The sequence below is a fragment of the Protopterus annectens genome, chromosome 13.part0 (genome assembly GCF_019279795.1).
Source record: "Protopterus annectens isolate FY-2018-M chromosome 13.part0, PAN1.0, whole genome shotgun sequence".
Lineage (NCBI taxonomy): Eukaryota > Metazoa > Chordata > Ceratodontiformes > Protopteridae > Protopterus > Protopterus annectens.
The window spans coordinates 905,998,454-906,024,379 of NC_056747.1; positions in this window are offsets into that span (position 1 = coordinate 905,998,454).

Sequence of the window (25,926 nt, forward strand, 5' to 3'; positions counted from 1 at the left end):
AATATCTGAAGACTCACTGGAATGGGTTTGTGTAGGCTTACTGGCTGTGTCTGATGGAATTACAGGGGATAACTGAATGTCAACCTCATTGTTGGATTTAACTTCTGCACCCTCCAACTGTGCCTATGTTTGGCCACCATCATCACCAGAGTCTGCTGATATTCTGACATCAGGTGGTAAGGGTCTTACACTTCCACTGTCAGGATCACCTGTGATAATAAGCAACAAACACAGGAAAAAAACGTAATAGCTACACTACTATAGTCAAATGTATGCTAACAAAGTAACAGTGGTGCCACTACTACAGACAGTACTGCAATACACACAACAGTACTGACACCCACATTACACATATGGATAAAATTATATATTTCTTTGAACTGCTCATCACCACTGACAAAGAAGCTATTTGACTTACCATGTGCAGTTGATGCTATGCTTTCCCATGGATGATGGTCCTGGAAGAAGTTAACCAAAAGTTAAGGACAGCAGCACCACAATTAACAGTAACACAGGGGGTTAAAACTTTTTTCCCTTTATATGTCAATTAACTATACTTTCAACAACAACTTGGATGACAAGTCCAACCTAAGCCCATGTATAATCAATATGAATGTGTTGCTAACTATAGCAATCAACAGCCCCCCCACAAACCAATTTATTGTTAAACAGAACTAATGTGTTGCTGCCAGTGTTTTACTATATAAGAGTATTTAACAGTTGAGATGCATAAGCCTACCTGGAAGCTCCTTCTGGGACATAATTGTTGTCCCTGAAACAGTATCACCAATGTCAAGGACATGCTGGTCTGCACTTTCTTGTGAGCGGTCTGGATCCCCGACAGTGGACAGGATCTCTTCATTTGCTGTTAGTGGTGTCTCTGTAGGAGCCCTCCCCAGTACCCATCTGATCTCAAGCCACTGCAGCTGCTCTCATCTGTGCAGATGAGATTGTGTCAGCCTCTCTGTGGTGCACCTGATCATATGTCCTGCTGTGGCTGCCTACTGTATTCATGTCAGGAACTATCTGTTGCCAAATTTGTATTCTGCCTGACATATCTCTATATCCCATCTCAAGCAAATACCATGTCACCTAAAAGCTTCCATAATGACGTGATTCTCAGGGTCACTGAATGGGGGGTTTCAAGGATTGAGATGCCTGGCTGCAATAGTCCTATGTGACCTAAAAGGATAATGCACATAAGTATCACATAACTAAAAAAAATCCTGTTTCTAGATAAAACAGAAAAGGTAGCATTTCAATATTATCCACTGGAAAAACATAAAACAACCAAGATACTGAAATATAAAGAACAGGAATTGTGTGATTGTAACATATTACATTCACACACAAAGCAAGGCTGGATGCAAAACAAAGGAGACTAACAACAGCAACATAACATTGCTTGTGCCAAAACAGAAATGTAACTTTGTTCCCCTACCCCCAAAAGAACAGGCAAATGATACATTTTGTAACAAACCATCAGTGAAATGATAAAAGTGCTATCAAATGACCTGTCCCTGAAATGTCTACAGATTTAACACAGAACTTTGTATTTTAAGCTATTGCCAATCATGTATACCCATGCAAAGTCCTGACAAACATTCCCATGCCATCTGTACAATTCTAAGTAATGCATGCAGATAAAAGTAGCACTTGTTTAATATTATCTATTTAACTATCTATCTATCTATCTATCTATATTAACAGATTTCTCTTAATGACATTTCAGCATATGCAGTATATAGTTGAAAAATGGAGACATACCTTCTCAAGGTCAGTAGTCTTCTGTACAGATATATCCCAAAGTTACAGCCTCTTCTGTGTTCTTCACATAAACAAGTCTCCTCAACTTCATGTTCCATAGCTACATGGTTGCCTTTTTATGGTGTAGATTCAAGGGTGTGAGCATGGTGGATATGCAAATGAGGTGTGAACTCATTAGAACTGCTGAATTACAAATACTTGGCTCCATGTATTAGCTGTAAACATAGTGCAGACACTCCCTCAGTGTTTGTTGCTAATGGATTGCAACTGTGAATCATTACCTGTAGGGAGAAGGAAAACAACAGCAATGCAGACTGCCCTACCTCCAATGGGTATGTCAGGTTAGACTTACAAAGTGTAGAAGTAATTTTATCAAGGTTTGAAATGTAAGTAAGCAAAACACAATTCACATTGCTGTTCATTAACATCCAACCTCCCCTTCACTTGTTGACAGCTGTATATTATTGCCTTTTAATATCCTCACACATTTTAAGGACACTGATATAAAACGCCTTAAAGACTGCATGTCTCAGATTACTGGTCAGATGAGATAAGAATGAGCAACAAACAATGGAGAGATAAGACAGATCTGCATTTTTCAAGCAATAGTCATAAGTGGTTGTGTGATTACTCAGTGCACTACATCCAAAATTAATAAATGTACAAATAACTCTCATATGATTTGTTAGTACTGTGGATGATGCTGACGATTGTATGCAGAATGATTTCATTTCCCTGCTGTAAAGCTGTTTGTGTGACAAAGAAGGATAAGACACCATTACTGTATTCTGAAGGTTCATTGGAGTGAGAGTTCAAACCCAGACCTATATAAAAATATTTCATGTGTACTATCAAACATTTTGTAGTGTTTATTTCAAACCTTACTGTTCTTCATTTCAACTACATTTCCCTTTTATTTATTTTTTTGGCCAATGTTGTGTGGCTTAGCACAAACAAGGGAAATGGAGAAACACAATGACTGTCAGGATTAGCTGTGCTAATCTCATTTGCATGACGCTTAATGTGTAAACCCAGACTAGTGGCTCACACAGGAGGCAGACAGAACACTTGCAAACAGCATCTGTAAAAGTGTAAAGGTCAAAAAGGATACATTGTTGCAAATTTTGCTTTCCATCACACAACACTGCTAAGTGATGTTGCGTGGTGGTTAGCAAGGCTCCCCAACACCTGCAGCCATCAAACACTTGCAGACAGTCAATAATTGAAAACAGATACATTGAATTAATTCTATGGGGCATTGCGCAAACACTCTAAGTGGCATTGCACGACAGTTAACAGACAAAACTTATGAATGAATAGGAAATTATGGAACTGTCATGTAACTACTCCTGTGGCAGCAGGTATAAGTGTAGGACTGGAATACAGAGAATCCTGGTTTCTAGTACAGGGTGTGCAACCTATTTTACTGTTGTGACAGTCCAGTTTATAGCAATGAACTGAAAAATGTGCAAGTGTTGTTTCAACATTCTTGTGGCAACAGGTGTAAGTGTAGGGCTGCCATATACATGGTCCTGGGTTCTAATACAGGACATTCCACACATTTCTACTCTTGTTCCATTTCCCATTATATTCACTCTCACTTATAACACTTTAGATAATGGAACTGATATGAATTATATGAATAAGGGCTAAGATACCCTTATTGTGTTTTCAGATGTATGACTAAGGGTACATTGCCTACTATAATTCTATAAGTATAATTCTGATGTCTGGACTTGGATGGCCTTCACTATTAAATAAGACACATACACAACTGGATCTATATACAAGAACATTGTCAGGCCATAGCATACATGTGTAACACCTCAATCTGTCAGCTTTATTTTTGAATGATTTATGACTATGTCTGAGCAGAATTCTTTTTGTGGCAAAGATGGAAAAATCACTGCCATGAAAGAAAAGCTTTTGTCCCTTATGCCTAGGTTTGAAACCCACACTTTAACAATCAATTTTATCAGTGTATAAAGCCAAAAATGTGACTGGTTATGGAATTTATGCCCCTAGTTCATGTCTGCTAACTTAACTCACCTAACAGTTACCTTCCAATTTTCAAAATATATTTCCAAGCTACAACAGCAGACACCCATGAAACTAAAGCCAATTGTTAGATTAACCTTCAAATGTAAAATATTTCTGTCCCCCCTGCTTGACACTGCTGCTCTCTGCTTAACATCATGCAAATGTGGTTGGCATTGTTGCTTGGATTTGCATACTACCAGTAAATGTGATAACATGAATTGACGGGAAATCATTAGTTGCCATTGCTCTAGTTCTGATATTAGACATGTCTGGTGTTAGAGGGGAAGATGCCCAGTTTAGGGCACAGAGGTGGCTGTTCAGGAGTTCAGGATATTTAATGGACTTCTAGTAAAGTGCCACAGTCAAAGGCTTTTGGGACAATTCTGGCTCCCAGTAGAAGTCTGAGGCTTGGGGTTGTTTGGCTTAGACTGTATCCAGTGCGACTGGCATCCCACACACACTGGAGAGCAATAAAGGCACCATTTTAATGACCTACAAAGGTGCAAGAGGAATACCCTCGACCAGTGGTTGACGGAATTTCAAACTGGTGACATTCCACAGCTGTGTAAGTATGCTAATAACAGAGTCTTTTTAATGTACAGAAAGCTAAATATAGGCAAGACTGGTATGCATAATGTCCTTCTGTTCTTTTCTGTTCTTTCCACAGCTAATGCCTTAATAGAGTTTAATTGCCAGGCTCATGCTGATCAAATGGAGAGACTGAGAGAAGCAAGTGGTATGTATGCAGCACAAGAGAAGTATTATTGAAGCTTTAAAAGTTAAAGATAAATTTTGGGTTTTCTATACAGTTGTAGGAAATTGAGCATGCATATCCTAACTGTAAAAGAAAGTATGCATGCATTATTCTGTAGCACAAACCAAATTTAGGAGTAAAGTATAAGACTGTAGTCAGAGGTTGTGGGTTCAAATACCATGAGTAACAACTATACAATACTGCATTTCTTTAATTTACATAGATTAAACTCTATACAAGTGGCATAAATATACTACTGTTAACTGTAATCTGTATAATTGATGAAACATATGTGTAATATATGCACATTTCAAGGATTACTTTCAGCAATCTGTAGTCATAGTGTGTAGTTAGGATTTAATGCTTAAATGTAACATTTCAGATAAAATAGTTGTATAATTGTGTTAATGCATTGTATGTCACATATGATGGTACTAATTTTATCGCTTTTTGTTTCTCTCACCCCAACTCTTATCTTTTTATTTCCTATTATGTGTCATCAAAATGTCTCCATGTCATCCAGCTTTAACAAATGACTAAATGCTTCACAGCACAGTGAGGTAAGCCAGCCCATTGGATCAGCCTGCACCCACTCAACTGGCTCCAGCACAGATGCCCAGCACATCTGGGACCCAACCTGGCAGCATTGCCTCTGCTGCCCCTGCACTACCTGTGCCCTCAGGTAGTATTGCCCCATCAGCTGATGCTGTGGTACCATCCAGGAGTAGTGGCAGAGGTGGGGATTTTATCACCCACCAGAAGATATCAGGGTTGGTGCGTAGGGTTATGCACCACACCATTGGTGTATGCCTATGCCAGATGGAGTGGCTGCTCTCCCTCATGGTATGTAAGTGGAGAAGACATCAAGCACTCCAGCTGCCAGTGAATTAAGGGGACAGTGATGACTGTCCAGTGGGTGAGGATTAGAATCTCACTGTCTCCATGTTTTATGGGCATGAGCCTAGGCTGTCCTCTCCCTCACCCCAGTCATGGTGTCCCTCACAGTTCCTGTGTCTTGTCTTGTTTGTCTTGTTTGAATTTGCTTCCTCATCTACTCAACTTACTTGACCCAGAAATGCGAATGTCCTTTACCCAGCATAGCTCTCTTACTGAAGTAAAAAAATGGACACCTGTCCCGCAAAAAAAATATTGTCTCATACATAGGTCTCCATTTCACACATATGTCTTCTTGACACATTTGATTCAGTCCAATTGGCTATACAACATGATTACATTGTTATCACCCTTTTTCTGGAGGTGACAGTTGATATCCAGCCAATATTCTGCACATATTTTCAGTTTACACTGTTGAAGAAATGGATAGCTATGTTTTTTTTTCTTCCTCTCTCCTGGACATTCCTGTATTGCTTTCCTTTTGTTCTTCCCCCTGCTTGCTCCCCATTTCACCAATTTCCTACATACCCCATTTTAATACCTATAATCTCGTCAAAAAATAGACTCACACACAGCACACATAAGTGCCAGAAAAAGAAATGGATCCCTTGACTTTTTGGCCTCTGTGTTTGCACGGAGTTTAGCATCATGCACTAATGCCAGTTGTCTGTGAGCAATTCTACAATGCTGTGGTTACCTCCCTGTAATGCTACTTAACCTGCTGTGCTATGTCAACACACAGTAACACATGCTGAATGTACTATAAAGAATAATGTCATTGCATTATCACTGTTTATTTAAAAGTATTAGATACACCTGGATTCGAACCCAGTATCATCTGGGCTCAAAAAGAAATGTGTCAACGCATTTACACCTGCTGCCACAGAGTCAGCTAAGCAGCATGTGTGTCTTATACATTCAATATTAACTCTCAGAATTTTAGCAATAAGCCCTGCATTTGCGTGCTGCTTAACTATGCACAAACAGGGGAAAGTAATGGAAATGTATATCTCACATGCGCAAACACTTTGCCAACCATCACACAAACCCACTGCTCAACACTGCTCTATGCAAAGTCACTGTTAGCATGTATTAGCACTGTTTACTGTCCATTTACCCTTCATACCATGAAACTATATGCAGAAACATAACAAAATGAAGAGCCTATCTAACAATATGTCACATATGTACAATGCCATATGTTACCTCCCCTCATGGACTGAAACCCTGGTCTCTCAGTACTTGTTCACAAATATATTAACTACACTACATAAATTAATAACAAATGTGTGATAAGCAATACACATCAATTTGGTAACATGCAGCACAAGAACTCTCTTAACAACCTCCCAGCATCTTCTCTTCAGCATCTACTGCTTGTAAAAGTTAGACTTGTGAAGTGACACTTGCATAAATTACTGAGCTCTGTAGTCTGTGTACTTAGATAGGTAGGGTGTTCTGTTCTCACTGCAGTCAACTGTGTGTGTGTGTGTGTGTGTGTGTGTGTGTGTGTGTGTGTGCATGTGTGTGTGCGTGTGTGTGTGTGTGTGTGTGTGTGTGTGTGTGTGTGTGTGTGTGTGTCTATAGCTAGCTAGAACAGCATAAGTGTGTATTCTACAATTACCACTCCAATCCCATGGATTGACAGTATGTTGACACTTGCACATGCCTACACATCCATTTTATGTAGGCCTCCCAACATCATCTCTCCAAGATCCACTGCTGATGTCAAACACTATAAGTTGTCCTGCCGCCTTGTAAAAGCCAACTTGAGCTGTGGGGCGTGCATAAAATACTGTGTTCTCTAGTTGATGTACCTAGATAGGTAGGGGTTCTTTTCTCACGGCAGTCAAATGGTGTGTGTGTGTGTGTGTGTGTGTGTGTGTGTGTGTGTGTGTGTGTGTGTTTATGGACTTTCTTGAAATTAGACACAGCCTTTTACACCAGCATGTGGGACACTGCTATTACAATTTTCTCCTCACCAGACACTGCTGATGTTATCACATATAAAGTGTTGTCTGACACTCTCCAAATCACAATTGAGCTGTGGAGCTTGCCTTAAATACAGAGTTGTGTAGTCTGTGTACCTAGGTAGGAGTTCTGTTGTCACTGCTGTCAACTGGGAGGTCTGTGTGCTTGTGCTCCTCTTGCTTGACTTTACAGAGTGCAGTTTACACCAGCATGTGGACACTGCTATTAGCATTTTCTCCTCAACAGACTCTGCTGATGCTATCACCTATAAAGTGCTGTCTGAGACATGCCAAGTCAGACTTGAGTTGTGGCACTTGCCTTAAATACAGAGTATTTGTACTTAGGTAAGTGTTCTGTTCTCACTGAAGTCAACTGGGGTGTGTGTGTCTGTGTGTGTGTGTGTGTGTGTGTGTGTGTGTGTGTGTGTGTGTGTGTGTGTGTGTGTGTGTGTGTGTGTTTGTGCACTTGCTTGACATTAGAGCAAGCCTTTTACACCAGCATGTGGGACGCTGTTATTACCATTTTCTCCTCACAAGACACTGCTGATGTTGTCACCTATATCTGATTTGTGGAAGTGCACTATTCCCAACAGGGCAGGGTTAGAAACTGGCCTGGAAGCCAGGCAGAAGTCACCTCATCCTATACTACACAGATTACAATGACATAGATTTCAGTCTATCCACATACATCATGGCAAGGTTTGTATGCCCTGTGTTTTCTTAGTGAGAAACCCCTGTGGTCTCTCCAGCTGCTGCATGTGTTTGGGGAGGTACATGCAAAAGGGATCATTATACTCTTTTAGTTTTCTGATGAGGTTTGAGTACATTGTGTTATATAATCCCCAGATCTGAATACGATGGTGTGACTTATGATGTGCACAGCATAGCCTTTCCATACCACTGTGGACATTTGGTGGTTGAAGTTCAGATTGCTATCTGTGTGTGTTCCCAGGTCTTGCATCACTGAGTTTCAGTGCAGCGGGAGTGTTGTCAATGCTGTAATTAGCAGGGAATTCCACTTTGCAGAAGGACAAAATAAAGACACATTTTTGCATTTATCTGTAGACTGTGTGGATTTGTCACCAATCATTTGTCTGTGGTAGCTCCTCCTTTAGCATTTTATCATCACTGCTGGACTCAATGATTGCACCCAATATGCAAGAATCAGTAAACATGGTAAGCCAAAGCATGTACACTTTAGCCTGAACTGTCAAGAAATAGATTCCAAACAGTAAAGGGCCAAGCACAGATCCCTGGGGTATGCCAGTGGTGTCAGCTCTACTGGTACAGGTTGATTTACCAACATTCACAGTATGTGTTCTGTCAGTGAGCCAATTGGTTACCCATCTAGTAACGTAAGGGTTAATCCCCAGCTGGGACAGTTTCTCAACAATACTTATGTGGAGGGTTGTGTCCAAACCCTAGGCTAGATCAAGATAGGCACTGTCTTACCTTCATCCATGCCTATCACACAGAATCAATGGGCTATGACAACATCACATATCACCTATAGTGTGACTCAGCACATACAGCTTCCTGACATGGTTGAATACACACTTCAACACACCCTCCACACAGACTATTTTCACGTAGAAGAGTGTACATCAACATGCATCTATCTAAGTTGGGGGGGCAGCATCCAATGCATGCATGTATAGACACATCCTGACCTTTTCTAAATGGACACTAGTAATATCCTGGCTGCATGCAACAGACCTGTGTAAGTTGTTAATGCTACATCATGTCTGTTACATCTATTAGATGCCCTCAAAGAGGTTATCAAAGGCATGCATGATGCTAACACTATCATCCTTTTGAACTTGACAAGCCCAAGGCATTTGACACAAATCTGCACTGAGGTATCCACTCAACACTGTCAGATGTGGCCATAAACACCTACATCACAAACTGGGTAGAGCAGTGGATCACATATGTGGCATCTAAATATGTTGAAATGTGTAAAGTGACCTATATCTCAGGTCCAGTGATCAGGTCTGTACATCAGGGCTGTCTGCTAGGCCCTTTCCTGTATGTTATTTAACTCACAGACATCACAAATACCATATACATCCTGTGTCCAAACAGCTGTCTAAAGGACTACAATCATTGATGATATTAGTATAAAACAGACAGCATCAACACACATCAAACAGTTCTGCCACAGCCATGACACCGCCTGTAATGAAACAAAAACATGGGGGAACTTGTTACATCATAAAAACAAATGCACAACCCAAGGATAATGTAGACATCACACCCTATAATTAGACCAATAGGTATGTGACCTGTGTCCTGGAGTAGATGGTATGTCCACCAGCATGTGACCACAGTGCTGACTACTCCCTTATATGTAACACAACTACTGAGTATGTGAAGGACATCCACATCAGAGATCATAATAGCTCCATAGTTCACAGCCTTCATCACACCAGTAACTGAATACAATGCACCATTCTTCATATACCTCCCTACACATCTTCCAGTGGTGTGTGACTGAAGTGTACCACCTTTGCCACAGTGACCTGTCACACATCTTATTGGCCATCACTATGTATTTGTTTTGTTGTATAAACATTACTGTCTGATGGTGCGGAACCCCCATCAAGTTGTTACACCATATGCATGTGTGATACCTGTTCCGGTGATGCACACAGTACATACATAGCTGTTTGACAACATTTTGTGACAGTGTGGATTGTGCCATAAATATATACCATGCACATCAGTCAACTAGCCTGTATTGATCATGTCACAGGCAGGTATAGCAGTGTCCCTCCTAACACCTTCAGCAGATGTTACAGTGTCAGACCAGTGTGCATGACTACCCTCACAGATTGCTGACATGTCATAATAGTTGTACAAGTGTATTTGTGCAGAACCATCTCTAATCACTCAGAATGACATATGTTATGTCAGAGACATGGGATTACTGATGATATTATTCTGATATTGTCCATAATTGTGTGTGCATCTTTTACCATTGTCCATGAGCCTTTACCCGTGTCCCACTTGTTGAAGACCTCTGCTGAGATTACACTCATATTCAGGCAAATCAATTTGCACAGCTTCAAAATATTCACCCTACCCCAATTGTATATAACATCCCTGAAAGATGTCCTCTGCATTGTTCATGTAAGGGTGGTGATCTCACAAAGACATCTTCCCCATTGTTATGTCGCCCTGTGTGACAGTCACACATAATACACATTTTCACTGTGCAGTCTGTACTGTACCATATTGATATGTGATTGGTGTTCCTGCTACAACTGTCTTCCCTTGACATGCCCTCAGCTACTGTACATTAGGTTGTTTCACATGTCCTTTTTTCCCTGTATTCATTCCTACAATAAATCTGTGTGTCCCTATTGAATACACACACTTCCTCTGAGTGTTTATTTTACATGGCAGTCCATGTACCCTTACTGATCATTTATACAACTTCTGTAAAGAATATTAGAATGGGATTTCACAATACTCCACACTGTATACAATATCCTGTACTGTGTTTGGAACATATACATAACTATATGTTAAGCTCAGGTAATCATTGTGGCATTCCATGCAATTCCGCTAACCTACTGTGCTCTGGGGTAACCAGGTTTGCTACCTTTGTTGCTTTACATGCTTTCCTGGCTGGCAATACTGTTGCTAGCCACAAAACTGTGCTTGTTCACATTTAAATGTGGTACACGGCATGAATATTTGATTAGCACTGCTGCTCACCGCACATCACCTTTCACACACGTAAACCCTATGTAGGCTTTGCATGAAGTCTACACAGAATTTACTGAATCCCAGGGATAATCTTCCATAATCATCCATGGTCTACATTATCATATGCTTTCTGTACATCACAAGCAATAATCAACCCTTTAATATTTAATTTATATCTTGCACAATTCTTTTAACTACATTTAATGTTACTTTAATATTTTTTGTTTTTAACTCTAAAGACCCCTTGCCTTATAACTTTATGCATAACTCTTTCAAATCTGCTTTGTACAATTAAGATAAAAAAATCTTATAAACCACATCACTTGATGTTAAAGGTCTCCATTTTTAACTTTCTTTTATCATGTTCTTTTACATGAATTTGATCTCCCCTTTAAAAATTCCTTAATTTCTAACACCTTTTACTAACCACCCATTATTAACTTGCAAAAAAACTTTGCTCTCCATTACATCCAGTTCTTGATAAAAAAACTATATCCAGTCCCATCAATGCTTAGGATTGCATCTTCTCTTCAATTAGAAATAGCCTTATTTAATTATTCCGAAGTAAATATGTTATTTACCTTCCATATTACAACTTCTGTAATTTTACTTCTACAAAACATACTAAATACTCATGTGATGCATTCATAAAATCTTTCATTGTTAAATTGTCTCTCAAAACTTTCTCTCTTTTTTTAAGGCAAATGCTTTTTTATATACCCCTGCTAGCCTTTTTAAACATTTACCCTCTTAAAAATCCTTATGATCATCAAATACTGCCTGTATTGCTACATGATCCAAAAACATACATCATAACATTCTTGTTGCACAATATTTAAATTGATTGAAAACATCATGTAATCTATTTCTGTCTTCAAATGCCCTTTTAAGTATATCTTTTATTTCTTTCCATAAAAACATTTACACATGTCCTTGTATACTTTAACATCTTTCCCTTGTTTTCCTGCACTTTTTTGTAAATTGTAATTGGTTTCCCAATTTGATAATATTAATATCAACTATAAATAGTTTTTCACTACTTAAATAATTTTCTTAACTTACCTGCCATATATGCATATACATCAATTAAACTTAACACACCATTAGACTGTCTGTAATAGTTGCTTGATTAGGTAGATTTAAAGTAATTTCAATAATTTTCTCATCAGCAACATTCCATAATACACATCTCCCTAGACCAAACCCATCTACTGTCCACTCTAATATATGTGGCACCAATCCTTACCCATATCAGAAAACATGATCTTGCTAGACTTGTGACATGTTACAACAAAATTGCGAAGTTCGCTAATAAATGCACCTTCAGAACCCATCACTGTCAGGCTCTAAATGAACTAAAGTGGCTAGAATTTCCCCTATTACTTAATTACCATCAACTAATCATTGCCTACAGTACTGTGAGACATTCCGATAGAACTCCAGCACTAAGTCACCTACTCATGCCCTACAAATCAAATTGTACCCTTCGCTCCACTGACAAATCACTCATTTGTATCTCTAAGGCTAACAACATGGCAGGTAAAGCACTAATGTTAAGTTGTCTATCTCGCCTTTGTTCTTGCTGTTTGGATTCGGAGTCAATCCTCGGCTCTGACTTGGCCATCTTCTATAGCTCGAGAGCTGTTTACTGGCTCGAGGCTACCCCTTATCCCAGAATGTCCAGCGTCAGCTACCCAGATCTCGTTTGCTGCTTCAGCTGCGAGGTTGCTTCCTTACTGGCTCAGGCTTAGTATAATCTTTTTGATATTATATATTGTTGTTTTTTTCTTGAAAGTTTGTCAGGTAATTGTCTTTTTAGTATAGAGATAAATTTCCTTTATCCTTTTTTCACGTTCTTGTGTATTTTAGCTTTGTTGGCAGTTGCTCCATAACTCTCAGGCCTTCTGTTCCCTTGAACTTGTTTAAATTAGAGAGGCCCCCCCCCCCCACAGGATAGCTGTTTAAATTAGAGGCTTTCCTTCTATTCTTTAACTGTAAAAAAAAAAAAAAAAAACTCTGTTTGTTCTTGTTTTTATAGTATAGTTTTTCATTATTTGTTGAGTGGTTGTTGTTACTATAATGTCTAAAGATACTAAGGTATTTGGCTTCAAAAAGTGTGACTCATGCTGTCAGAAAATGTCTCTGACAGATGGGCACACTAGTTGTGTTTTGTTTGGGCGATGTTCACCTGCAGGACTCCTGTTCTATATGTCATGGTTTTAGTCCAAGGGTCCTGCAGGAGCGCAAAAACAAATGAATCCTTCAGGGATTATTGAAGCCTCAGGATTCTCCGGCTAAAAGTACTCAGCCAGCAAAATCCCCTAAGTCTGTCAAGCCGTCGGCTCCACCTTCGGAGCCGACTCCTTTACTTGACCAACCAAGTATGTCGGTACCGGCTGGCACCGACAAGACAACTCCTCCGTCGGCTCCATCTGCTATTTTGGAGCCATCTCAGAGCCATAAGACACTGAGGCCGCTATCCTTGGAGTCCATCCACTCGGTGCCACAGTCACCTTTATTACAGAGTGAACGTAGCCATCATTCTTCCCACTCCTCTCGATCCTCTAGATTATCGGATCTTGATGTGGAGAGAGTAGTAAGTAGGTTGCTTAAGTCACAGGCACTGGCAAAAATTCTGTCAAGCCCACCTCAAAAGGTATCAGCTCCAACCGCCTCTATTTCTATTCCTCCTCCGTCTACTTTTAGCTCGGAGCCAGGGACAATGGATCCGCAGGCAGTAGAACCATTGGCGCCGAACATAATTTTTCCTTCAGTTCCGACGTCGGCTCTGATTACCTCAATTGTACCTTCTATTGAGGGATCTGGGTGCCAAGGCTCTCTCATTGGCTCCAAAGGGGGGAGTGGCATTGGACCCTTGTCCGACCCCATTTTCTCCCTCAGAGCTTCGGCGCAGGTGAGCTCGGCTCCAATATCGGCCTTGGAGTTGTCACCCTCGATGCGGAGAAAAACTCCTGTTTCTTCGGAGCCAGAGCTTTCTCTGCCTAGAGGTTGGGATGCCTTCGATGTCATGCGGAGTGTGCTGTCCCCCAAGACAGCTCTACTGCCAGCTCCATCGGCTCCTCCCCCTTTGGTGTCTGTGCCAACCTCTACTCCTCCGCCAGACCTCAAGCGTAGGGAACCTATGCCCCAGGACACCCCATTGGGTGATCCCTCTTCTTCAGAAGCTTCCCCTGATCACTCAGAGGAGCCTCCCAGGAAGAAGAAGAAGTGCAAGAGGAAGCACATAGACTCCCCTGAGTATGTCACTTCAGATACAGACATGGATGAATCGGAAGGGTCCCCAAGGTCTCCCTCTGAAGATGTTTCCTTTTTGGACATCCTTAAAATGCTTAGGCAGAGGAGGGACTGGACTTCCCTAGCCCCTACAGAGGACAAGTCTGTATACCTGGACGCATTTGGTTCCCGACCTTCCACTTCCTGGGTATCTCCTCCTTTTGATCCACTCATGTCTGTAGTGGCTCAAAAGGCTTGGTCAGCTCCAGATTCTGTGGAACCTACTCCAAGGAGACCAAATAAATTCATTACAGCCCCCCAGGACAAGCAATTCCTCTCCAAAGGTGTGCCCGTTGATGCCATGGTGGTAGCAGCAGCCACCAAGAAAGAGTTAGCAGAGACCTCTTCATCTGTTCATCCTCTAAACAAAGAGTTTCGGACGATGGACAGATATGGAAAGTGAATGTTTGCTTCAGCGACCTTTTCAATGAGGTCCCTGAATTATCTATGCCATTTTACATGTCTTCAAAGGAATCTCCTGAAAGAGCTTGGAGTTACCCTTCAAGATCCTACAGCTGAGGGAGCACCAGTCAAAGTAGCTTCTCAACTTGCGACTCTTAATTCCATAGTTAACTCCTCCATGAGGCTGATTTCCTATGAAGCCAATGGAGCGAGCAGAGCCGCAGGGACAGGCGTGGCTCTCAGGAGACATGCTTGGATGCGGCTGTGTCAATTTGTAGAACCCTTTTGAGCGTCCTTTACCAATACTCCCTTTGATGGCTCTTTTCTCTTTGGGCCTCAGGTGAAAGACACGTTGACCAGGTGTGAGCAAGAAGGCAAGACTCTCTCTGCTGTGGGAGTCTGTTTTTCCACTCCTTCCAGACCTTATCCCAAGGGTCAGAAAAGTGGAAAGATGTGGTTCCAAAAATCCCAGGGACCCTTGCCTGACACACATGGTGATTTTTCCCCTAGAGGCAGAGGGGGAAACAACAATAACAGACGCTGCCCTTGTGGCAGAGGGGGACCGCAAAACCAGGGTGACAGAGAAACTTTCTCTGCCAAACCCTTCCAGCATCCCTGAAGGGTTGCCCGACTGCTCACCTCTGGAGGCAGTCGGGGGAAGACTTTCGCTGTACCCAAAAGCCTGGCAAAATATAACAAGAGACAGATGGGTACTATCCATCATATCCGGAGGTTACAAAATTCCCTTCCATCAACCCCCCATAGAATCCAAAAAGCCCATCCCAGATGTTCCACCCAATCTAAGGGATCAGGCAGTCACAGAATTTTCAAGTCTGCTAGAAAAAAGAGCCATTCAAGAAGTCCCCGCAGAACAACTAGGATCTGGAACTTACTCAAGATTCTTTTTAGTACCAAAAAAGACAGGAGACTGGAGACCTATACTGGATCTCAGCAGATTGAACAAATCTGTACAAAAAGAAGAGTTCTGGATGGTGACACTGCAGTCCATTTTCCCCTTTCTGAGTCAGGACAATTGGATGTGCTCCATAGATCTTCAGGATGCGTACTACCATATCAAGATGGACAGACACTTCTTCGCTTCCGGGTAGGGGCCAGTCATTACCAGTTCAGAGCTCTGCCCTTTGGTCTCACCTCAGCCCCCAGGGTGTTCACCAAGTGTATGGCAGTAGTCACAGCTCACCTGAGGCATCAAGGATTCCAGGTGTTTCCCTATCTAGATGATTGGCTCCTGACTGCTACCACCAGGCATCAACTCTTAGAGGCACGGGATTATAGAATCACATCATGCACTCAACTAGGCATTACAGTAAACTTCGAAAAATCTGCCTTGTTGCCCTGTCAGTCTATTACATACATAGGAGCAGAATTAAACACAAAAGAAATGTTTGCAAGATTACCACAGGAAAGAGTTTCCACTATTCGTCAACAAGTGTTAATTCTATTGCAGAGCTAAAGGGTTCAAGTCAGACATGTCCTCCAAGCTCTAGGCTCCATGGCAGCTGTAATTCTTCTTGTCCCATAGCATGTTTTCACATGAGAATCCTTCAGTGGCTTCTTTTCACGCAGTGGTCTTTCCAGGAACTACCCATGTCTCACATGATCCTGATCACAGAAACATGCAAAAGGCACCTTTCTTGGTGGATGGTCTCCTCACTAGTAATTCAGGGCAGACCCTTCATACAACCCCCTCCGGTAGCCACAGTGACCACAGACGCCTCCCTAATAGGGTGGGGGGTGGTATTATCTAGGCAGGACAGTCCAAGGTACTTGGCAACCTCACGAGTACCATCTGCATGTCCTAGAAATGAGAGCGGTTTTCCTAGTGTTTCAAGCCCTTCAAGACTCTCTTCCTTCTGGGACCATTGCAATCCAAATGGACAACATGTCAGTGGTGTGGTACATCAACAAACAGGGCGGGACCAGGTCTTACCCCTTATGTCGAGAAGCACTCAAACTGTGGCAATGGGCGATTTCCTCCCAGCGTTTTCTGATAGCAATGCACATCCCTGGGAAATCCAATGTTATAGCGGACAGGCTCAGCAGAGCTATCCTCATGCCTCACGAGTGGTCTCTGAATCAGGAAGTTGCGGATCTTATCGTCCGCAAATGGGGACATCCTTGCGACCTATTTGCCTCTCCTCTCAACAACAAATGCAGCAGCTTCTTCTCCCTACTTCCTCTTCCAGGTCATATACCCAGAGATGCTCTAGTCCACGACTGGCCTCAGGGACTTCTTTATGCTTTTCCCCTAATTCCAAGACTCATACAGAAAGCAAAATCATTGGGTTGCAAAATGATCCTCATTGCCCCATAATGGCCTCGACAAATATGGTTCCCGTTCCTACACCTCCACCTTCTGGATCAACCATGGATTCTGGACCCGGTTCCAGATCTGATGATTCACCAGTCAGGCGGGTTGCACCAATCCCTTCAAACTCTCCAGCTCACAGCTTGGTTACTCCACTTCCAACCTTAGCCAGGCTTTCCAATATCTCCCCAGCAGTCAGTGATATTATTGTTTCCTCACATAAGTCTACTACGAGGAAAACGTATGCTAGTAAATGGAAACGGTTTTCTTACTGGGCGTAATCTAGAAATTTGGATCATTTCTCAGCCCCAATCCATGAAATTCTTGAATTTCTAACAGCTTTTTCGGTCTGGTGTGGCTTCCGCTACCATTAGAGTACAACTAGCTACCATTTCTAATTATCATATCATATGTTTAATTCTAGCATAATGTCTCATAAGCTCTGCAAAGCCTTTATGAAAGGAACATCTCTTCTTAGACCCCCAGTTAGAGATCCTATCCCTCCTTGGGATCTCAATTTAGTTTTAGCCTCCTTAATTTTGCCTGCCTTTGAACCGGCAGCATCGTGCCCTTTAAAATTTCTTTCTTGGAAGACACTTATTCTGGTTGCTATCACTTCAGCTAGACGTGTCTCAGAACTTCAAGCACTATGTGTTCGTCCTCCTTACCTGGTGTTTCACAAGGACAGAGTTTCTCTGAGGACCAATCCATCCTTTATTCCTAAAGTCTTCTCAGAGAACAATTTAAATCAAACCATAGATCTCCCAGTTTTCTTTCCTAATCACAGCAACAAGGCAGAATACAAGCTCTACCAATTGGATGTACACAGACAATTGCATTTTTACCTCCATAGAACTAAGGAACTAAGAAAGTCAGTCCAGTTATTTCTTTCTTATGCTTTCAACAAACAAGGTCTTCCAGTTTCTAAAGTGACCTTATCCAGATGGCTATCTGATACTATTGCCTTTATTTATCAATTACGAAATAAAGAGCTACCAGCTAAACCAAAAGGTCATTCCACTAGAGCATTAGCCACCTCTGTAGCATTTCAGTCTAGGTTGCCCATAAACTCAATCTGTGCAGCTACCACTTGGGCAAACCCCCACACTTTTATCTCTCATTACAAGGTAGATATAGTCTCGCGGAGCAGAGCTTCCTTTGGTTCTACTGTTCTGAAGAGTTTGTTCTGATGAGCCACCCGGGATTTTTGGTGCTAGCGACCCTGTCCCAAACAGCAAGAATGAAGGTGAGATAGACAACTTAACGTAAAGAAGTTATGTACCTGCCATAACGTTCCATGTTAGTTGTCTTCATCTCGCCTTCCTTCTTCTGTCCCTCCATCCTTCCCCCTTCCGAGAGGATTGTGAGGAGTTCCCTTTTGTTTTCACTGGCTGAGCATCTTTTATTAATTCACATGCCAGGTAAATCTATAACTCTTTCCTTGTTTAGGTGTATTGGACAACCAGTTTTAGTAACTGGTTACTCTACTAATGTGTAGTGTGCACTATCACAAATGAGATCTGGGTAGCTGATGCTGGGCATTCTGGGATAAGGGGTAGCCTCGAGCCAGTAAACAGCTCTCGAGCTATAGAAGATGGCTGAGTCAGAGCCGAGGATTGGCTCTGAACCCAAACAGCAAGAAGGAAGGCGAGATGAAGACAACTAACATGGAACGTTATGGTAGGTACATAACTTATTTTTCTCCCATAACTTAGCTAAATCCTGGAATAACCTTCCCCCTGCTTTATCTTCTGCCTCCACTATTACATTGTTCAAAAACTCACTTAAAGTACACTTAATGAATTCCTGGCTATATCCATGCATTACCTAATCATCACTGTCTCTACCACTCCAGATAGCTTCATATCCAATTATTCCCACTGTAATTTTTTCTACAGTATCAGGAATTTTATTTTCTACTCAAGTTTCTAGTAGTTATACTAGCTCATGCTAAACTTACACTAATTAATTTCTAAGTAGTCTCTGTCTGTCTCTATAGTCAGTTATAATGCTTATCTAATGTCATTTTCTGTTTCTGTATCGAAAGTTGTATTTTTTATCTAGTGTCTAATTTTGTTTTTTGTATCAAAAGTTGTATTTTTATCTATTGTCAATTTTTTGTTTCTGTATAGATGATCATATTGTTATCATATTATACAACTATTTGTTTTTCTGTACTGAATGTGGAGCTTTTCTCCCTGGGCCTCCACTGTAAATGGACATGTGTCCAGTCAGACTATCCCGGTAAACAAATGTAAAATAAATAAAATTTATCCAACCCTGCACTCTGAATAACATATTTAACCCCAAAATATTCTGTTTGCATTTTCTTAATTTCTAAAATGTAACTTGTATCAAGTAAAATAAATAAATAGTCAGTTTAATATTTTTACACCACTCCAATATAGCTAAGCTATTGCCAACATTCTGAATGCTATTTACATTAAGGAACAAAATAATCAAGTATCCCTTTTTGATTTTGTTCTAGTCTTCCTTCTTTTCCAATTTCTCATTTTTATACTTTTATCCTCATGCCTATAGACCAATCTTTTAAACCCTCTTCTTCCTCCACAGCACCTTCATCATTTTCAGCTTTTATAGGTTCATAGGTAGGTACTAGGCTATTGGCCCTAGGGCCTATATAAGAATAGCCAAATGGTACCCTGGCTTTTGCCACCCAAGAAAATTATTTTCCTGTGCTCCTGTCAAGCAGAGCCACAGAAGTGATCCCTGGGGTGAATTTCCTTTCTCCCCTCCAGTCATCAAGATTTTTCTTGAAGAGTGCTAATGAGGAGCTTTGTTTTATATAGATAGGTAGTTTGTTCCAGGTTATGGGAAGTCTCTGGGACAGGAATCTATCCCTCCAACATGTTCTGTTTATTGTGGTGACAAGGTTTAGGTCCCTAGAGTGTGTAGCTCGGAGGGATTGGGATTTCTTTAAGTGGAGCATGTCCAACAGCTCTGGGTTTCACATAGCTTTGTATGTTAGGCAGACATTGCCTCTGAGTAGGCGATATGCCACAGAGTAAAGCTGGAGTTTTTTGAGATGGTCTGCGTAGGGCATCTGTTTGAGGCTGGTAATCCTCTTTGTGAGGTATTTCTGTGGTCTTTCCAGTTGTTGTAGATGTCTTGTGAGGTACATACCAAAAGGGGCGTTGTACTCTATAATGGGGTCTAATGATTGATGAGTAGTGGGGAACAATTACCTCTTTTTTCCTGGATGAGAAACCTTTTGTGATGAGGTGTGCCACATAGAAGGATTTCCTGACTACTGTGGCGATGTGATTATCAAAGGAGAGACTACTGTCCACCTGTCTCCCAAGGTCTCTTATCACACGTTCAGTGTTAAGTAGACTATTGCCTATGTGGTAGCTCATGGGTACAGAGTTTTTGCCAAAAGGGATGACAGTGCACTTTTTGGCATTGAGCTTGAGGCCATGGCTTTGACACCAGGCATCTGTCTCAGTGAGGCCCTTTTGTAGGATGTCCACATCATTAGGAGTTTTGATCATGGCTCCTAGTTTGCAGTCATCTGCAAACTTTGTTAGCCAAAGATGTTCTGTGTTAGCCTGTACTTCCGAGAAGTAGATACCAAACAGGAGAGGACCCAGGACTGAACCCTGTGATGATGTTATGATATTTGATAACCCATCACTCTTGGGCAAAGATTCTCCTTCTATCTTAAATTTCACTATTGTTTCTGTTTCTGCATGCTCTTTTACAATAGCTGATTCCATATCAGAAATTCCCTTTTCATTAGTCCCACCCTCATTTACACAGTCAAACCATTAATGTTCCTGCTTTTGGTATTTCATAAATTGTGGAACATAATCCTTACTCAAACTTGCCACTTGCCTGCATGTTACACTTTCATTTTTGACAATTACTTATCAAATGAGGTTCCCTACAGGGAAACAAAAAACATTTTTGGTTGCCATGGACATTGTACTGCGACATTAATATTATTTTCCAAAATATTCATGAAGACTAAACATAAATGCCTTTTTCAGCCAATCATCCTGGAATTGCAAAATTATCCATTTTCTAATGTTTTAATGTTTGAAATACAAGTCCAAGTATTCCACAGATGTTCATACCTTTTTTCTTTCCTATTTGCATAAGCTTCAACAATAAAGTCACAAATTCAAGTGTCATAATACAAAAATTCTCCCTATCCAAATGAATAATGGATCTTATGTCAACAGAAGAAAAATCCAATGAGCAAATGATACTGTCCCACACAAAATATCTATCCATTTCCTGCCAACCATTGGAAAAAGTTCATAACAGTGGCCAATATTTCTCCCTCATCTTTTCCTGTACTTGCTGATTCATTTCATTAATTATAAAAGTATCATCTAATAGGATTTCTTCTGACACTCAGCCAGCAACTCAGTGTTGTACATCTTAGATACAGTCTCTCCATTTCAGTCTTATTGCAGTGCATCATCATTCGCCTCTCCTTCATTTATTTGATTTATATGTTCCATCATTTGTAACTGTGATATAGCCACCACTTCATTCTGAAATCATCCCCTTCAAAGTTCCATCATCAGGACCACCATCTAACAAAATGGTAGCCATACAGCAAGCCACCTCTGTATTATTCTCCATAGGTTGCTATTCAATTTGAACAACTGAAAGAAAATCTCCTTTCACATCTCCTGAGGCCTCACTAGCCTCTCTCTCCATCTTCCCCTTAGAATCCAGGAACAACATCTCCATGGAAGAAAAGAGTAGGGTTTTTTTATTGATGTATACATTACATATTATTTACATATTTACATTATCTACATCTATTTACAAATCTCTATACATTACAAACTTCAATTTAAACATCCCCCCACTCTTTTATCTACAAACAAAACATTATTTTTTCTAAAATCTTTGTCAAAATCCATTTTCCATTGTATTTAATTTCATTTAGTCTCTTGTTCCAGATAGTCCATGAAGCATAGAATATTACTCTGTCCATTTTCTTCACTTCTTCCTGTTTATGTGCATCATAATAACCAAGTTCTGATATGTCCATATTTATTTGTTCAAATTTTAACACATTTTTCACCCTATTATCTTTACATATTTCTTTCCACAAATTATTAACTCACATTTCAAAAACACATGTTCAGTAGTCTCAAACTCTCCACATTTATTATGTATTCTTTCTTGCTTTTTTTTGTATGGCATATTTGCCTTAACTGGCAATTTTCTAATAGACGATCGCCATAAAAAATAATTACATTCTTTAATCTTTTTCTAGTTACTAAATAACCTAAGAACAAACTGGAAAAATAACAAAAAAGTATGAACACGACCTGGGTACACTTCAAAAAGAAGAATTTATTAACAAATAAAGTCAGCACTTTCGTATAGGGTAATACCTGTACTTCATCAGACAGATAACAAGATCATACTGAATGTGAAACCTTATACACACTCTCTCAAAATGCAACTCTGAATGACCTCTATCACATGATCAGTTAAACATTAATTACAATAAATCAATTATTCAAAATAGTATTAGACAAGTAGACAAGTAAAAAATAGCAGTCTGTGGCAACTGAAGAGTATTGAATTACACCGTATGAATAAAAAAAGTATTAAAATAAAAATGGCAAGAATTGAAAAAGGTAAAAATACATGTACATATGCTAGGTTTATGTCTCTGGATATTTTTTCTCTTTTTCTTTTTCAATTTTTGCCATTTTTATTTTAATACATTTTTATTCATACAGTGTATTTCAATATTCTTCATGTGCCAGAGACTGCTATTTATTTACTTGTCTACTTGTCTAATACTATTTTGAGTAATTGATTTATTGTAATTAATGCTTAATTGATCATGCAATAGAGCTCATTCAGAGTTGCATTTTGGGAGAGTGTATATAAGGTTTCACATGCAGTATGATCTTATCTGTCTGATGAAGTACAGGTATTACCCTGTATGAAAGCATTTACTTTATTTGTTAATAAATTCTTATTTTTGGAGTGTACCCAGGTCATGTTCATAATTTTTTGTTATTTTTACATCTTGTATAGTTATTGTATCTTATCATTACATCTTTTTTTCTTACCTATTTCTAAATCTTTCCATGGATCAATACAATAAAATGCTTTCATAATACTTAAGTACCATTCCTTTCTATTTTTCTCACCTATTTTCTTTTTTATTTTTCATAACACAATTTTGTTTTGGTACTCTTTCATTTCTTCATTTCCAGTGCTTTTACTTCATTTTTTAACTTCCATTCCTTCCCACAATTCTTTGTATTTATAATACAGTATAATTTCTATCAAGTTTTTAGTTTCCTTCATAATTCATTTTAATACCTTATATAACATTAAAGATGCTGCATGTACTATTGGACTTATTAAACCCAAACCTCCTTGTTCTTCTTTCATATACAGAATCCCTCTTTTGACTGGATTCAGTCTAGATCCGAAATAAAAGAGAATATAATCATCATTAATTCCTTTTCATACTTAATAGGAATCATATGAATGTTAGCAACATAAGCAATTTTTCCTATTACCATGTTCAACAACTGTGCTTTTTTCTATACAAAAATCTATATGATTTCCAAAAATTAGTCATAGCCTTTACTTCTTTGAGTACATTATCTCGTTGATGTTATCTGTATTCATTCCTTCCAAATGTTATTCCTAATATAATTATATATTTTTCATTGAACTCAACACCTCCTATCTTACCTTTAAAAACAAATCCTTTACTTTTCTCCTTATTTATACTTAAACCATTTTATCATTTATACTTAATTTTTCATTTACTTTTTCCATCCATATTTTAAACAGTTAATACAATATCATCCACATAATTATACATTAATGGCAATTGTACTTCCTTTATCATTTTGTATCCACCACTACTTGACATTTTATTAATTTCCTTCACTATTACATTCATAACTAATGAGAAAATTACACTAGTAGCTGGGCAACCCTGCTTTATTCCACATTCTATTTTATTTCTTCCCCAATCCAGCCATTTACATTTAGTTTCACACAGTTCCTTTCATAAACAGATTTTTTATTACTTGTAATATTTTTGCTTACATTATATGCATGTGAAATTCCCCATAATGATTTATATTGAATATTATTATAAGCTTTACTTGTATCCCCTATCATAACCTTCGCTTCTACATTTTTATTTATATCATCAATTATTTCTCTTATTATCCAGTATAACTCTTGACTTCCTTTTCCTTTTCTTCCAAATACATTTTGGTCATATATTCTATCAATTTTTTCTGTAACGTTTTTGTTATTATTCTCATAAAAAATTTATAATCTGTATTATTAAATGTTATAGGTCTCCAATTTTTTATCTCCTCTTTATTTCCTTTTTTAAATATAAATTTTATAAGTCCTGTACATATCTCTTTCTCTTTAATTCCGGTTTCTAACCATTCATTCATAACTTCTATAAAATTATTTTTTGCAATTCTTTCATTTCTTTATACATACCATATTCAATTCCATCCAGTCCTGTTGCAGAATTCATGTTAAAATCTTTTAGAATTTCATTCGATTCTTTCATGGTTATTTTTTTATTCTAAATGCTCATTATCTTCTTTATTTCATTTTTCATCTTTATAAATTTGTTCTATGTTTTATTCTCTCTTAACAAATAATTCCAATACATATTCTTTAATTATTATGTATATTCCTTCTTGCTGTCTTATTTGCTTACCTTCCTTATTTTTTAATTCTCTTATTATTGTTCCTTCTTTTATTATTTTACTCAGATATGGTGCTACCTTTTCTTTCTTTCCTTGTAAATACTATTTTTGCTTATATAACAAATTGTTAATTTTAATTTGATTCATTTTATATATTTCTCTTTCTTTTTCATAAAAGGAATTCTTCTCTAATACGTCTCTAAATGTTTCTTGACTTAATATCTTATATTTCTCTTTTTTCTTTTCTTCCTTATACATTCTAAAAATACTTTTTTTATATTTTTCTTTAAAATTAAGACACCAAACAGTCCAATTCTCATAAAACTCCCTCACAGCCGTATGATTTTTCCATAATTCCACAAGTTCTTTTTTCTCTTCTAAATCTAATTCATTTTCATTAATTCTATTTATTCATTTCCTATTCTTATATATTATTCATTTTCTTGTACTTTAACCCATATTGTCACATGATCTGAAAATTGACCACACTTAATTCCTTTTTTATAACTTTTAAACTATCAGATATTAAAAAAATAATCAATTTCTATCCTAATTTCATTCCTTTTATAGGTCCAGAGGTTATTCTTCCATACACTTTACTTTACACTTCTCATAATTTCTTTAGCCATTTTAACATCACAGTTGCTCTTATTTTTCCTTAAACTGCAATTAAAATCATCCACCACAATAATGTCTATATTTATACAAACATATTCAAGAATATTTTTAAACATCATTTCTATCTCTTTTTTTGTTACATATGCATATAAAACTATAATTCTATACACATAGTTTTTCCATCTCACGTCTGTTACTGTAGTTCAGATTAGTTCCACTATGGTTACATCTAATATTTTAATGCTTCTTTGACATAATATACATTTGCCTGAGCATGTTTCTTTCCCCATGTTCCAAACTACCACACCATTCCAAAGTTTTTCAGTTTGTGTTCTTTCTTCCTCTGTTAATAATCTGATATCTTATAAAACAATAATATGTGCAGCTACTGCAGCACACCATTGTAATATACCTATTCTCTTTTTAATATTTTTCATACTG